Source organism: Lepus europaeus, chromosome 4 (genome assembly GCF_033115175.1).
Source record: "Lepus europaeus isolate LE1 chromosome 4, mLepTim1.pri, whole genome shotgun sequence".
NCBI classification, from domain to species: Eukaryota; Metazoa; Chordata; class Mammalia; order Lagomorpha; family Leporidae; genus Lepus; species Lepus europaeus.
The window spans coordinates 131185896-131202988 of NC_084830.1; the positions used below are offsets into that span (position 1 = coordinate 131185896).

Sequence of the window (17093 nt, forward strand, 5' to 3'; positions counted from 1 at the left end):
AGTAAAACAATAGAGAGAATCAATGAAACTATAATTTATAAATTGGTAGCCAGCTTGATCAAGAAGAAAAAGAGAGCACACATCAATTAATATATCAGAACTGAAAGATAAAAATTTGCCATACATTCTATAGAAGTTAAAATATATTGAAGGAATATCATGAGAAACTTTGTGCTTACAAGAAACTTTCATAAATTGGACAAATTGCTTGAAAGAGAGCACACCCTCAAAGCTCACAAAAAAAGAGATGGGTAATTCAAACAATGCTACACCCACTGAAACAATTAAATATGTAGCTAAAGACTTTCAAACAAAGGTGACTACTGGCCTATATGAACACAGTGATGAATTCTGTCAAATGTTTAGGAAGAAGCAATACCAATTCTACAGAGTTTTTGAGTTTTTCATGAAAAATGAAGAAGGTGGAATACTTCCCAATTTGTTTGATGAGGCCAATATTAGCCTAATGTCAAAACCAAACAAAGAACATCCATGAAAAGAAAGATACAGCCCAAATATCCCTCAAGAACATAGATGGCAAAAGTCCTTGGCAAAATATTCGGAAATTAAATCCAATGGTAAATGTAAAGAATAACGCATAATGACCAGGTGGGTAAGCCTACAAATGCAAAGTTGATTCAACATTTGAAAATCAAACATTGTTTACAACAGACAAGTAGAGATAGACCGTTATGGTTATCTTATTAAATGCAGACAAAATGAAGCAGGTGTTGTGGCACAATGGGTTAAGCTGCATGTTGGATCATCTACATCCCATGTTTGAGTGTTGGTTTGCATCTCGGCCACTTTGCTTCTGATCTAGTTCTCTGCTAACGTGCTTGGGAAGCAATGGAAAATGGCTTAAGTGAATTTTTGCTACTAGCTTGGGAGACGCAGAGTTCCTAGCTCCTGGCTTCATCCTGGTCCAGCCCCAGCTTTTGTGACCATTTGAGGAATGAATCAGTGGATAGAAGATTCTCTCTCCCCCTCCCCCTTCTCTCTCTTTCTCTGTCATCTCCTGTCACTCTGCTTTTCAATCAATCAATCTGTAAAAAATGCAGACAAAGCTTTTTAGCAAAAGTTAACATTCATTCATAATCAAAGCTCTCAGGAAAAAAGGAATAAGAGGGAGTGATCTTAACCTAATAAAGGTCAGCTGTAGCTATAGCAGGTGTAGCCAACATCATACTTAATGTTGGAAGCCTGAGCCTGAGTACTTTATCCCTAAGTTCAGGAACAATGCAAAGATGTTCACTCTCACTACTGTTCAAAATGCTGCTAAAAAAACAGGAAATAAATGGTGTATAGATTGGAAAGGAAGAAATAAAAATTGTCTCTATTTGCAGATGATGTGATATATGTTTAGGAAATCTGAAAAGTCTACAAATAATAGTATTTACAACAGCACCAAAGCCATGAAATATGGGGGTGGGCATTTGACACAGTGGTTACAACACCAGTTGAAACACCCACATCCCGTATTGGGTTGTCTGGGTTCAAGTCCTGGCTCTGCTTCAGATTCCAGCTTCCAGCTAATGTGCATCCTGGGAGGAAGCAGGTGATGATTCAAGTGCTTAAGTCCCCTACCACCTACTTGGGAGACCCAGATTGAGTTGCAGGCATTTGGAGAGTGAACCAGCAGATGGAAGATTTGCCTGTCTCTCTCTTCTTTCCAAATAAAATAAAATTTCAAAACTTTCTTTTGTTTAATGAATACACTAGAGGCTACTCCAGCCTTTACAGACGTGTCCCAGATTGCAATTCTGTTCTTTGTTCTCAAATAAAAGTTTTTTCATCTGTATATTTTTGTTTGACTTGAACAAATACTCTGTCCCTAAGTGGCAATCTTTGTTCTTATAATTTCCACCTTTAGTTAGGTTCTAGGAAATCACAGGAGTGTAATCCTTTATTTTTTAAAAAAGATTTATTTTATTTATTTGAAAGTCAGAGTGATGGGGTGGGGGGAAGGAGAGAGAGAGGAAAGAAAGAGAGAGGGAGGGGGAGAGAGAGAGAGAAGAGAAGAGAGAGAGAGAGGGAGTGAGGAAGGAGAGAGAGAGAGGGAGATTGATTTTTCATCTGCTGGTTCACTACCTAGATCGTCACAATGCCCTGCCTAAAGCCATCATCCTGGAACTCCATCCTGGTCTCCCATATGGGTGGCAGGGGCCCAAGCACCTGGACCATCTGTCTGCGTTTTCCCTGGTGCATTAGCAGGGAGCTGGAATAGAAGTTTAGCAGCCACAACTCCAACTAGTGCTTCCATAGGGGATGTCTGTGATGCAGACTGCAGCTTAATGTGCTGCCCACCATGCTGACCCCTCCTTCACTTTCTTGAGAGCTTAAGTGCAGCTACTATGTGCTATGCTAATGTGAGTACTCTGTTGTACTGACATCCCTCACTGTGTTACAAGTAGCCCTTTACTCAGTGAGTCCCAGTTGATAAATATAGTTTAATATCTGGCAACTGGGGTTGAACGCATGGTCGCATGAGCTGGTACAAAGCACAGCAGGATGTGTTGTCTTGTTTGCTCACCCACAGGTCTCCTTATGTGGCCTATGTGGCATTAGCATTGGGTAGCCTCATTCTTGGAATTATTCGTGCATGGAGCTTGAGGAGCCCAATACCCTCAGGTGTTTCTTCTATGTGGTGTTTTTAGCCACTTTTTTGGTTGTCCTTACATCACTGTAATTTTGAGTGCATTTTGCATTATATTTCTACATGTATTTCTTTTGCTTTTATCTTATTGTGACATTTCCTTCAAGCTTTTTGAGAGAATTGCAAATTCCGATTCTGTTTTCCTATGTATCTTCTTGATCCACTCATGACCAGGGGAACCTCACCAAGTCCCCTAAACATCTCTCTACACTCCACCTTGCTTTGTCTACATCACCATCCAGAAGTGAATTTGCATCTTAACTTGTCCCACACACATTTATGGTCTCCTACATGAACAGAGAAATCTATCATAGCCTCCCATTCACCAAGATTCAAAAACATTTCTACAGCTCCACCCTCTGTGTCCTCTGCCAGCTTCACACATGCATCATTCATTTGCTCCATATTTCTGAGCACCTTCTCTGTGCCAGGCACGGTTCCAGGCACTGGGGCGGCAGCGGTGAACTGACCAGTGACTGCTCTGAGCCTCCGTGGAGCTGACGTTCTAGCGGGGAAGGGCCTGCACCTGGCCTTTCACCCCCAACACTAGTCTGGTTTTCTCCTGACACAGAACCTCTGAGGCTTGTCTGTCTCTGGAGCTCCTTTCTCTTGCAAAGCATGTGCAGCTCCTTGACCTTTCAGTCCCTGAAGAGTGTAGGTTCTAGGAGGGAAAGCGCTCTGTTTCCACTCAGCGGGGTCACTCCTACCTAGTACAACCTAGGCACTCACTCACTATCATTTAAAAGAGTGAATTTGTGGGGCAGGCATTCAGCTCAGTGGTCCAGTCACTGCTTGGGACATTTACAGCCCATCCATATTTTAGTGCCTGGGATTAAGTTCTGGCTACTCTGCTTCTAATTTTTCTTTTTTCTTTTCTTTCTTTCTTCCTTCCTTTCTTTTATTTACAGTGAGAGAGAGAGACCGAGAGAAAGGTCTTCCTTCCATTGGTTCACTCCCCAAATGGCCGCTATGGCCAGTGCTGCACTGATCCGAAGCTAGGAGCCAGGTGGTTTTTCCGGGTCTCCCATGTGGGTTCAGGGGCCCAAGCACTTGGGCCATCCTCCACTGCCCTCCCGGGCCACAGCAGAGAGCTGGACTGGAAGAGGAGCAACCAGGACTAGAATCGGCACCCACATGCGATGCTGGCGCCGCAGGTGGAGGATTAACCAAGTGAGCCACGGCGCCGGCCCTGTCTGCTTCTAATTTCATCTTCCTTCTAATGTACACAGTGGAAGGCAGCAGTGATGGCTCTAGTGTTTGGGTACCTGCTACCCTTGTGGGAGATCTGGAATGAATACTTGCCTTCTGTCTTTATCCTGGCCCACCTCCAGCTATTGGGGTTATTGAGGAGTGAATTAGCAGGTGGAAGATCTTTCTCCATCTGTTTTTCTCCTCTCTCTGCCCCTCTCCCCCTCCCCCTCTTTCTCTTCCTCTCCCCATTCCCTTTTCCTCTCCTTCCCTCCTATCCTCCTCTCCCTCTCTATCTCCTTTCTGCTCTGTCTTCTCTCTCTCTCTCACATAAAAGGAAAATAAATAAACAAAAATATAAATTTATCTTAAAAAAAGAGTAAAATTTATGCCTTTCATCAAGATTTTATTGAGTTTTGACCTGGTGAGGGATGAGAGCTGAGACTAAGAACTTGCTCAGAAAACAGTATCAAGAATGTGTGAAGTAATTCATTAGTGGTCTTTAAATCAGTCTCACTCTGTCTAACCTTATTTGCATTCAGCCCATATTTTTTCCATCTTAGTTTGAGCAAGATCTCATGTAAGGCTTTTTAACCATTAATCCATTCTGTCAACTGAATGCTCCTGCCAGTTGCCTATCCAAATGAGCAAAAAGTAAATGAGGTCATCTGGTGGGACTAGATTTTGTGCTTGCCTATAGCCTTAAAATATTTTGTCCTGCATCCCCTCACCTGTAAAATACTAGGCTACATTAGCCAACTTCTTTTTTACTGAGCCTTTGAGAACCAGTATCTGGGGCTATAAAGGTCAGTGAGGAGTTGGCTCTTTGAGGCTGCTGGGGTTGAGGTGAGACACTGTGCCTATAGCTCTCACTTGATCACAGAAGGGAGGCTTTGCAGAGAGGGCTGGGTGGGGCTCACTTTCTAAGCATGGTGGGCAAGGGTGTGTGGGCCAAGGCAGTCAGGGAGGGAGCAAGGGCAGAAGCCTTGATTCCTGGATGCTTTCTGTCCTCCTCCTCCACCCTGGGCACCCCCACAAGAACCAGGCTGTGCATCTGAGTCCTAGAATGCTAGGAATGTGCCACAGCCTGATAGGCCTGAAGCAGTCTGCAGAGGGGCAGGGAGGAGTGTGCGCCCAGGCAGAGGCCTGACAGTGCAAGGACTATCAGGCCTACAGGCTGGGCAGCCCCTCCCACCCTCCCTTGGCCTCTGGCTGCAGCTGGGATATCAAAGGCTACAAGGCTGCATTGATTGGGGTTTGGGTTCTTAGGCCTCCACTAGTAGAAGGTGGGAAGAGTGACAGTGTTACAATGTTGTCCTTGCCCAGCGCTATTCCAGCTCATATTCCTTGGTTTCAGCTCTGGACGGATGATGCTAACATAGATGACTGTTTCTATATCTTGGGGCAGAGCATGTTCTGGAATCCAGATTAGTTTTACCAATCCTTTCAAAGAAACAGCTCTTTAGTTTCATTGATGCTGTCTTTTTTGTCCAGTTTCTATTTGGTTTCTCTTATCTTTGCTATTTTCTATCTTCTTCCCCTATTCTGTGTTTAATTTGCTCTGCTTAGATTGATTTGAGACTTTCTTTTTTTTTCTAATATAAGGGGACTTCAAAAGGTTCATGGAAAATGGAATTTACAGGTCAGTTTATATTGATGCAAAATTTGAAATCCATGTATAGTTTTTTCATAATATGCATTTCTATGAAGTTTTTTGAAGACCCCTCCTATGAGAATTTTATGTTGTAGGTTCCCTTTAAGCATTGCTTCTCCGCATTCTCCACCAATTTTGAAAAGTTGAGTTTTGATTTCTTTGCTTTCAAACTATTTTCCAGTTTCCCTGTGACTTCTCCCTTGTTCTTTTAGCTAGGAGTATTTGGTTTCATTTTCACATAGTTTTGAGTATTCCAGATATATCTTTTATTGGTTTTTAACCTAATTCCTTAGTGGTCAGTATATATGCTCTGCATGATTTTAATGCTTTCAAATTTATTAACATTTGCTTTTTGTCCCGGGACATGTTCTGTCTTGGTGAGTGTTCCTTGAAAAGAATGCCAATTCTCTTGATTTTAAGTGAAGGGTTGTATAAAACGTCAGTTAGGTCAAGGTGATTAAAAGTGTTGTTCAAGTCCTATATATCTTTATTGATTTTTTTAAAAAAGTTTTGGTCTCCATGCACTATTTTTTTTTTAAACTTCTATTTAGTAAATATAAATTTCCAAAATACAGTTTATGGATTACAATGGCTCCCCCCCCATAACTTCCCTCCCACTCGCACCCCTCCCATCTCCCGCTCCCTCTCCCATTCCATTCACATCAAGATTCATTTTCAATTATCCTTATATATAGAAGATCGATTTAGTATATATTAAGTAAAGATTTCATCAGTTTGCACCCACACAGAACATAAAGTGTAAAATACTGTTTCAGTACTAGTTATAGCATTAATTCACATTAGACAACACATTAAGGACAGAGATCCCACATGAGGAGTAAGTACACAGTGACTCCTGTTGTTGACTTAACAAATTGACACTCTTATTTATGGTGTCAGTAATCTCCCTAGGCTCTAGTCATGAGTTGCCAAGGCTATGGAAGCCTTTTGAGTTCACTGACTTCAATCTTATTCAGACAGGGTCATAGTCAAAGTGGAAATTCTCTCCTCCCTTCAGAGAAAGGTACCTCCTTCTTTGATGACCTGTTCTTTCCACTGGGATCTCATTCTCAGAGATCTTTCATTTAGTTTTTTTTTTTTTTCCCGGAGTGTCTTGGCTTTCCATGCCTAAAATACTCTCATGGGCTCTTCAGCCAGATCCGAATGCCTTAAGGGCTGATTCTGAGGCCAGAGTCCATGCACTATTAATTGCCGAGAGAAGTGTTAAAATATTCAAATGAAATAGTGGATTTTCCTAGCTCTTACAGTTCTATTACAGATTTCTTTGTGTATTTTTACTTGTTTTGTTAGGTGCATATCCTTTCAAGAATTTTATGTTTTTTTAATGAATTAACCCCTTTATTATTAGATAACATTCCTATTTATATCTAATCGTATCCATTGTTCTGAAGTTCACTTTCACTGGTAGTAAAATAACCATGTCGGCTTCTCTTTGATTGATGTTTGAATGAAATTTCTTATTCCATCCTTTCATTTTTAATCTAGTTATAACTTTTTATTTATATATTTGGGTTTATCATTCAACCTAGCAACTTCTGACTTTATTTATTTATTTGGCAGAGAAAGAAAGACACACACACATGCACACACACACAGAAGGAGCCAGTGAGGAAACGAGCAGGAGCACTCCAGTCTGCTGGTTCATTCCCTGAAAGCCTTCCTGTCTGGACCTGGGCCAGGCTGAAGCTGAGAGTTGACGACTCAGTCCATCCCATGTGGATGACTGGGACCTAGCCTCTTCATTGCTTGCTGACTCCCAGCAGGCACTTTAGTAGGAAGCTGAATCCAGGAGCAGAGGCAGGACCTGGACCCAGACACTTTGGTATGGGATACAGGTGTCTTTTTTTGTTGTTGTTAAAGATTTATTTGAAAGTCAGAGTTATACAGAGAAAGGAGAGGCAGAGAGAGAAAGAGAGATCTTTTATCATCTGCTGGTTCACTCCCCAATTGGCCGCAATGGCCGGAGCTGCGCTGATCTGAAGCCAGAAGCCAGGAGCTTCTTTCGGGTCTCCCATGTGGGTGCAGGAGCCCAAGGACTTGGGCCTTCTTCTACTGCCTTCCCAGGCTATAGCAGAAAGCTGGATCGGAAGAGGAGCAGCCAGGACTAGAACCGGCGCCCATATGGGATGCCGGTGCTTCAGGCCAGGGCGTTAACCTGCTGCGCTACAGTACCAGCCCCAATACAGGTATCTTAAAGGTGTCTTAATTGCTAGGCCAAATGGTCACCCCAACTTCTGGATTTAAGTGGAGAGTTTAGGAAATTTTCATTTAATAGAATTATTATGTTTGGGCCAGCGCCGTGGCTCACTAGGCTAATCCTCCGCCTTGCGGCACCGGCACACCGGGTTCTAGTCCCGGTTGGGACTCCGGATTCTGTCCCGGTTGCCCCTCTTCCAGGCCAGCTCTCTGCTGTGGCCAGGGAGTGCAGTGGAGGATGGCCCAAGTGCTTGGGCCCTGCACCCCATAGGAGAGCAGGATGAACACCTGGCTCTTGCCATCAGATCAGCACGGTGCGCCAGCAGCAGCGCGCTGGCCGCAGCAGCCATTGGAGGGTGAACCAACGGCAAAAGAAAGACCTTTCTCTCTGTCTCTCTCTATCCACTCTGCCTGTCAAAAAAAAAAAAAAAAAAAAAAAAAAAAGAATTATTATCTGTTTGGGTTTAAATTTACCACCTTGTTATTGTTTCTTTGTTCTATTTGTTCTTTGTTCCTTTTTCTTCTTTTCCTTTTGCTATATTTTCAAAATTATTTCATTTAACATTAGATATACTATTTGGTTTGTGGGTTTTTTTAGTGGTGCTCTAGGTTTTAAAATATATACCAGGGCCAGCAATGTGGCGTAGCAAGTAGGGCTGTCGCCTACAGTGCCAGCATCCCATATGGGCGCTGGTTTGGGACCCGGCTGCTCCATTTCCTGTCCAGCTCTCTGCTATGGCCTGGGAAAGCAGTGGAAGATGGCCCACGTCCTTGGGCTCCTGCACCACGTGGGAAACCCAGAAGAAACTCCTGGCTCCTGGCTTCGAATCGGCATAGCTCTGGCCATTGTAGCCAATTGGGGAGTGAACCAGTGGATGGAAGACCTCTCTCTCTCTCTCTGCCTCTTCTCCTCTATGTAACTCTGACTTTCAAGTAAAATAAATAAATCTTTAAAAAATAAAATATATCCCTTCATCTTGACAAGATAAGCACACTCCAGGAGTAACCTTCCATTTCTTCTCTCTCATCTTTTGTGTTTCTATTATAATATATTTTACTCCTAAGTCTTTTAAAAATCACATTATTAGATTTAGAAAACTAATTTCTAAAAATAGCTTTATTGTGTTATAATGTGTTTCCCAAAAGGCAAAGGAGGACCTTGAAGAAAAGCATCAGTACTGTGCATAATGGCTCACTAACCTTCTCTAGGGATTAGGCTCAGGATAGAGTTTAGCATTACAAAGGCAAGCCAAGCTAAGCAAGTGAGTGCCACTTGAATTGAAACACATTTTACGTCTTCCAGTAAATGCTGGGCTACTGCTGAGGGAGGAGATGCAAACTGTGAAGGGATGCAAGGTCAACACGCTTTCTTGCATGGTGGGAAGGAGTAGAGCAATTTTTCTGCTGTGTTCTTGGTGATTTCTGGCCTCTGTAGTAAACCTCTCCTTGAGCAAGCATTATGGGTCTCGAAATGTGTGATCCACAGACTAGAAAGCTCAGCTTCACCTGGGAGATTGATAGAAATGTAGACTCTAAGGCTCCACTCAGAGGCCCTGAAATGGAACCTTCATTTGTCAAGTCTTCAGATAATTTGCAGATTAAAGGATGCCAGAAACACTAACAAAATACATACCTAAGGGCAAACTCTCGACAACAGTCAGGACAGAAAAAGACAGGTGTTTGCTTGTTGGAGTGTATGACTAGATGGAGGCAAATATTAATCTAGTTAATTTGTGTTTATAAGTACACTTAAAAACTATACTTTATTAAAAGTTAATGATTTTCAATTTGATTTTTACTAGGAAGTAAAATTCCTGGGTACAGGATGAGGGTAGGTATGGGAGCGTTGAAAGTAATCCTGGCTCTTATATGGGATCGCATTGTCCAGTGCTTGGGAATTGGAGCCCAAGGCAGCAGAATTTTAAGGAAGGTACTAGGAAATTGCACTTGTCTTTGTGAGTATGGGAAATTCCCATTTTGGATGTTTTAGAAGAGGGTGTATTTGCTTTGGAGATTTCATTATGCTTTTAAGGAATGCCACAAAAAGTTGATGAATGTAAAGATAATTTAAAAATAACATAGTTAAACCAGTGCTTCAGAAAGTACATTCTTCCAACATCTTGCTTTCTCACATTCTTCAAGCCCAGTCGAATAGGATCAGGCTGTGGCTGAGGCCTGTGGGGGTGACAGGTTCTCGTGCTAGTGACAGCATTGGAGCACCTGTGGCTCCCCTACCCCAGTGAGTGACTACTCCTGCTCCATGGCAGAGGTTCCAGTGTTTGACAGTAAGGGTGCTTCTGTGTGGTTGACATTTACCCTTTTACTGTGGAGGGTCTTTATTGTGGGAAGTGCACATGCAGGGACCAGTGGATTGTCAGTATGGTGGTAAAGGAGAATTCTCAACCATGCGGCCCTCCTGTGGAAAGTTAACCTGTGAAGTCAACCTCAGCTAGGACACTAAGAAGTGGCTTTCTGTTCTCTGTGACTCTGGCAGGGCTTATTTTTTCCTCTCCTCTCCTCTCCTCTCCTCTCCTCTCCTTTCTAAAAGATTTATTTATTTCTTTGAAAGACAGAGTTAAAGAGAAAGGTACAGACAGAGAGGTCTTCCATCCACTAGTTCACTCCCCAGAGGGCCACAACGGCTGGAGCTGCGCAGATCCGAAGCCAGGAGCCAGAAGCTTCTTCCGGGTCTCCCACATGGGTGCAGGGACCCAAGGACTTGGGCCATCTTCTATTGCTTTACTAGGCCTTAGCAGAGAGTTAGATCAGAAGTAGAGCAGCCAGGACTTGAACTGGTGCCCATATGGGATCCTGCACTGCAGGTAGTGGCTTTACCTGCTGTGCCACAGCGCCAGCCCAAGAAATAATTCTGAGGAGCTGACTTATCTGCCGGATCAATTAGCCACAGATGGCCAGCCTACTTCACCCAGCTTTTCAAGGGGACAGAGCTCAGTAGTGCTGCCCTGTCTCCCTAGGGGGTGACACAGATGTGAATGGGGACAGGAGGCTGAGGTAGTGCTGCACAGGCCTGGTGGGGCCATGATACAGAAGTTGGGAATGCCCATGTGGGGTCTGCCCTTCACTTGGCAGGGAATGGGGAGCCACTGAAAGTCTCTGAGCAAGGCTGACAAATGGTAGTTTGGAACATTTTCCCAGGAGGCTAAGCCTAGCTTTGGGTGAAGGGTGCATCAGCAGGGGCAACCTGGGGGCAGGAGACAAGCAAGAAGGCTGAGATCAGCACCTAAGAGGGGCGTGGGAATGGAGAGGAGAGGCCACTGCTGAGGACCAATCTACAGGAAGCCGGACATTCTGGGAACTTTGCAAATGTGGACACCTGTGCTCCACCCCGGAGACTGTCATTTACCTGGCCATTGTGGAGCCTGGCAGTGACATTTAGATAGAGAAGATCCCTAGGTGGGGCTGGCAGGCACACAAGGTGAGGACTTGCTCTAAACTACCCCCATGTTACTGCAGGGGGTCAAGGGGATTCTAGAAAGGGAGGGGCTGGACTCGGGCCGGTGCGTGGCTCACTTGGTTAATCCTCCACCTGCGATGCCAGCATCCCATATGGGCACCAGGTTCTAGTCCCGGCTGCTCCTCTTCCAGTCCAGCTCTCTGCTGTGGCCCGGGAGGACAGTGGAGGATGGCCCAAGTGCTTGGGCCCCTGCACCTGCATGGAAAACCAGAAGGAAGCACCTGGCTCCTGGCTTCGGATGGGTGAGTGCTGGCCATTTGGGGAGTGAACCAATGGAAGGAAGACCTTTCTCTCTGTCTCTCTCTCTCACTGTCTATAACTCTACCTGTCAAATAAATAAATAAAAAGAAAATCCAGTGTGCTATGTTACACAGACAGCACCTTAAAAAAAAAAAAAAAAGAAAAGAAAGAAAGAAAAAGAAAGAAAGGGAGGGGCTGGACTCAAGGCCTAGGGTCTGGAATCCCAGAATGCTGACATTCAATTCAGTACGTTCCATAGCTGAAGTCCTGGGGAAAGAATAAAAGGAATGGAAAACAGATTTGATGTGGAAAAGTCCTGGAAGGTCCTCTACTTCCAGGGTAGAGGGAAGGATGTGGCAAAGGAGACAGAGGAGCTGACAGAGAGGAAGGATCTAGCTGTGGGGAGGAAGTGGGGAAGGAAAGCCACTGCCCACTGGGCTGAGGTCTTTGGGGTTGACCATTGGGAAGTCACTGGAAGGCAGCATGGATTCATCATTTGCCTAGTTCAGGAGTCAGACTGCCAAGAGGCTTTGTGGAGCCATGTGAGTGTATCCTGTGTCTCCATTAGTTTACCAGCTTTCTAACTTTGGGCACATTAATTTTTCTCTTTATGCCTCAGTTTTCTCCTCTGTAACACATTTATAACATTAGGACTAGTAGAATTCCCATGAGCTAATACATGTAAAGCACTTAGAGTAGTGCCTAACACAGTGTGTGTGTGTATGTGTGTGTGTATGTGTATGAGACAGAGAGAGAGACAGAGACAGAGAGAGACAGAGAGAGAGAGACAGAAATCAATACCCACTAATTTGTATTGTTGTTATTATTGGGATAACTTTGTCATATTCTTCATTGGTTTCTGCCCTCAACCAGCATTCCCTTGGAATAATCTCCAAGTTATCTGTTGCTAGAGTGTTTAGAAACATCCCTGCAGCCATGCTGGCAGAGGTGAGGCTGACCTAACCAGGTCAAGTTTCACTGGGATCCTTTGTGATGAGATTGGCTACATTGGCATTTTAGTGTTTTATACCCTGTCCTGAATTTAAATAGCTCAGAACCACTAAATTAACTTAGTAATCATATTTTATCTGACTTATTTGGTTTTTTAAAATATTTATTTTATTTACTTGGAAGACAGAGTTACAGAGAGAGGTCTTCCGTCTGCTGGTTCACTCCCCAGATGGCTGCAATGGCCATAGCTGCGCCGATCCGAAGCCAGGAGCCAGGAGCTTCTTCTGGGTCATCTTCTACTGCTTTCCCAGGTCATAGCAGAGAGCTGAATTGAAAGAGGAGCAGCCAGGACTAGAATCGGCACACATATGGGATGTTGGTGCTTCAGGCCAGGGCTTTAACCTGCTGCACCACAGTGCTGGCCCTATTATCTGGCTTATTTGTAAGGGACACTCTCTCACTGAAGAACAACATCCCTGTGTCCCATGATGTGGCAGTCTGACTTTCTTCTTATTTCCACAGTGCTGTCCGTTTTCCTATACCTGGTCCTCTATGAGACCCAATGCTCTAGAGACTGCACATTCAGTAGGGAAAGGGAAAGTGAGCCTGGAACTGGAAGAGGGTGAAAGTAGAAGAGGGAGCTGGGAACTTGTATACCCCACAACACTCTCTCTAGACCACAGACATCCATGGACCACAGCCACTGAGGGATGGAAGTTGGGCCCAGAGGAGTGGTATCCAGATGACCTGGACATAAGCATCAGCAAGGAGTGGAAGTCTGTGAGCTGTACTGTGCTCTGGCCACTGGGTGTCACCCTCAGCTTGGGTTTTTGGTATCAGGTTCCTGAAGGTTGTCTGATGAAGTTTCCATGCCTTCCTGTGTATCAGCCCTTCCTGTACTCATCTTTCACTCCTAGAAGCATTTACAGAGCACATAGGCAGAATATTAGTCCATTTTCTGAAACTATTATGAAATGCCTGAGGCTGGGTACTTCATAAAGAAAAGAGGCTCATTTAGCAAACCTCATAATTCTGGAGATTCAAGAGGATACCTCCAGCTCTGGTGAGGGCTACCCTGCCTGTACCACATAACGGCAGATGGCATCACGGAGGGAGGTTTGTGGTAGGGAGCCAGGAAGCCAAGGCAGCTGGGGATTGGCCAAGTTTGTTCTTTTATGAAGTCCTCTCATGAGAACTAATCCAGATCCCAAGAGAAATGCCTTAATTCATTCTGAAGGCAGTGCCCCAGTGATCTAGGGACCTCCATGAGGCCCCACCTCTTAAAGGGATCTCCATCTTTTCACGTTACTCCACTAGGAACCAAGCTCCCAGCACATGAACCCAGGGGTACAAACCATACGCAAACCATAGTAGACAATATATTGAGAATAAAATCACTGCAGAAAGCTGACTTTGATGGAAAGGAAAAAGCAGCCTGTTTATCATGGAAGCAAGGAGAGTCTAGCATCAGTAACTAATCAAATAGAAGCTTGGAAATGAGCTGTTCAATGCATCAGAGAGTCCCACCAAGGAGATATGGTACTGGGTTTTGCCAGCGTGGCTGTAGGAATCTCAGATCTTTTGAAGGTGACAGAGCTTGCTTTTTCATATTATTTAAACATTTTTTATCTATCTATCTATCCATCCATCCATCCAACCATCCATGTGTGTCCTCTTTATAGTCCTCTTGAATCATGCCTCCTTCCTTCCTCCCAGAGACATTCTCTTTTCTGATGACAGGTGTCTTTGCAGTTCATATTCTGATACTCTTATTAGTTATGCACATGTTCCTCAATAGTTAACAGGTTGGTTCTGTGCATTTAAAAAATGCTTGCAGAAATGATTACCCAACACCTTTACTTGTGTTTTCTATTTAATTTCATTCCCTTCCCATGTCTATTTTTGCTGATTAGAATTTTGCTGCTAGCCTGAAAGTCATGTTTATCTTTTATCTATTTTTCTTTAAGTTGTCGTAAGAACACTTGATACAGGATCTGGTTTTTTACAGGCTTGCTCTCATTATCTTTCATTTTCCACTCCTGTGGTGCGGGAAAGCACATGATTGAGTTCAAGAAGACCAGTGCAGCTGGAACATCAGGACCAGGGTGAGAGTCGCACAAAAAACTTAGAAGGGAGGCTCTTAAAAATAAAAGTATGTGACAGTGAAGTAACAGGTGCTATTTTATTTGATATCAGTCTTTTGATACAAGTCACATGAATAGGGTAGATTAATTCAGTAGCTAAAACTCTTCTAACTACAGAGAGTACACAGATCCTAAGTGCATACATATGCCATCAAGGTAGAGGAATTCCATCACTAACAGTTGCCCCTTCTCAATTAATACCACCTCCCTACCCCCATATCAGAGGGAACAAAAGATGAATTTTGCCCATTGGGCTTTGTAAGAATAGAATCACACAGTATGCACTTTTTTATATCTGGCTACCTTCCTCTATATAGTATTTTTGAGATATACCCACATTGTTGGTTATTTAGTGATCTATTCATTTTATCCATGGAGTACATGACATATGATATTCCATGCAGCTCATTTCTTTTTTTTAATTTTTATTTATTTATTATTTATTTGACAGGTAGAGTTGTAGACAGAGAGACAGAGAGAAAGGTCTTCCTTCCATTGGTTCACTCTCCAAATGACCGCTATGGCCAGCGCTGCGCCAATCCGAAGCCAGGAGCCAGGTGCTTCCTCCCGGTCTCCCATGAGGGTGCGGGGCCCAAGCACTTGGGCCATCCTCCACTGCCCTCCCAGGCCACAGCAGAGAGCTGGACTGGAAGAGGAGCAGCCGGGACTAGAACCCGGCACCCATATGGGATGCCGGTGCCACAGGTGGAGGATTAACCAAGTGAGCCACAGCGCTGGCCCCATGCAGCTCATTTCTACTCTCAACAGATTTGGAAAGCATCTCAATGGTCATATCCAACCCCAGAGCCCTGTGCTTGAAGCCTCCATAGAATCCTTCTTAGTAGTCATTTATGGAAACATTGCCCTTGATGGGAAGTCAGGGTCTCCCAGAGCCACCCATCCTGATCTCCTCTGTTTAACTCCTAAGATGAGATTAGTGAGCAAGGCAATGGCTCCAGAAAACAAACATTCACCGCCTCTGCCTATTGAGAAAAAGGATGCAAGGCTGGAATGGCCTTGGTTTGGATATCCTTTTGGTGCAGGCCAGATTATCTTAAAAAAATTAAACTATTTTCCATTTGTTTCAGGAATACTCAATATGATAACACAAAAGTTTCTTGGCATTCCAGAAGGATGAACCCCAGAGCCCATCATTTGTCCTTGTATTTCTTACAATTTAGGAAAACAGATAACCACTATTCCTTTCTGTCTTCTTTAAGAGAAGCAGGGACTCTTGAAAAAGCCATTTTCTGTGGCATAATTGAGAAACGTCAGGCAAAGCACACCCTGCATGTGTCTGCATGACACAGATGGAAATATGTGGCACAGCAGCATGGCAGGGTATTTGGAATTTGCTGTTCCCAAAGTTTTTTGTCTGCATAAGGCAAAGAGACTTTATCCATACCCATTCCTTTCCTTGGATTTATGATAGACAAAGAAGACAGAAGATGGATGGATCATGCAAATACTTGGGAAAGAAATCTTATTTTTTCCATCTATGTGGCTTTTACTAAGCTTTAATTCCCTCCATGCCAAAAACTTTGAACTGAGCATGAGGAAATCATGGATTTTAACTGAACATAACTAGTGGGTCTCCCACTCTGCCCTATCCCCCTTCTATAGTGCAAGAGAGGAGTCATCTACCAGAATTGGGAGTAATGTGCAATTCTTCACTTCAGAAAATGTTACCACCTCTAGTAGTCTGTCTCATGGCCATTTCTACCTATGAATCAGACCTTAGAAAATAACAGTACATGAAGTTCAGTGTCATCACATAAATGCAGTCAAGAACTACAATGTCTGCACTCATTGCCTGCAGATGGCCAAGGCTCACCATTGTCCACTCATCCTTCTCAGTGCCATAGCTCTCCATGGCTTTCCAATTAAGTTCTCCACCCACACCATCTCCTCCAATTGCATAGATGTAGCTTTTACAGCAAACCAAAGATACCTGAAGGAGTACTAAAAGCACCAGGATCTTTGGATACCAGATACTTTGCTGTGCATCCAATCAATAAAAACAGTTCACAGCCTTGAAGGCAGTCTGAAGTTTGCTTGTTTGACTATGATTTGTTTCTGTGTTTCTCAGGGGAACTGGACCCCTTGCTATGCAGGTGTCACTGTCAGAGGCAACCACAGTTCCACCTTGTGCAAATAGGCTGGTGGGCTGTAAAGACATTTTTCTGGCTGGGGGCTGCAGCAGAAGAGTAAAGACCATAATAATTTTCTGAAGATGCTTCAGTGAAAATCCTCACCTCCACTCTAGTTAACCCAAGCCTAGGTTTGAAAACTTAGCTATGAACTCTCAGAGACCTTGAAAACCACAGACTTATTGTTGAGTGGCAGACCTTGAAACAGGCTCTCTGTGTGACCTATAAAAGTGCATCAATTCTGATTTGACTAAGAATTGAAGACAAATATGGGGATAGTGATCATGTGTTGGAAACTAACCAAAGCATAGCAGTATCTTGAATCTTTTTTTCTGTTAGATAAGTCTATTGGTAGGTCATGTGACAGACACATGGTGGCTTCCTGGTGATATACAGCAGTGAACTTGTGCTTTGTCAT

General features: G+C 43.8%; 1 pseudogene; it reads right to left on the bottom strand.

Annotated features, from left to right (window-relative positions):
* Nucleotides 1–16200: 16200 nt before the first annotated feature.
* Nucleotides 16201–17093, bottom strand: LOC133758775 (kelch repeat and BTB domain-containing protein 2-like; annotated as a pseudogene).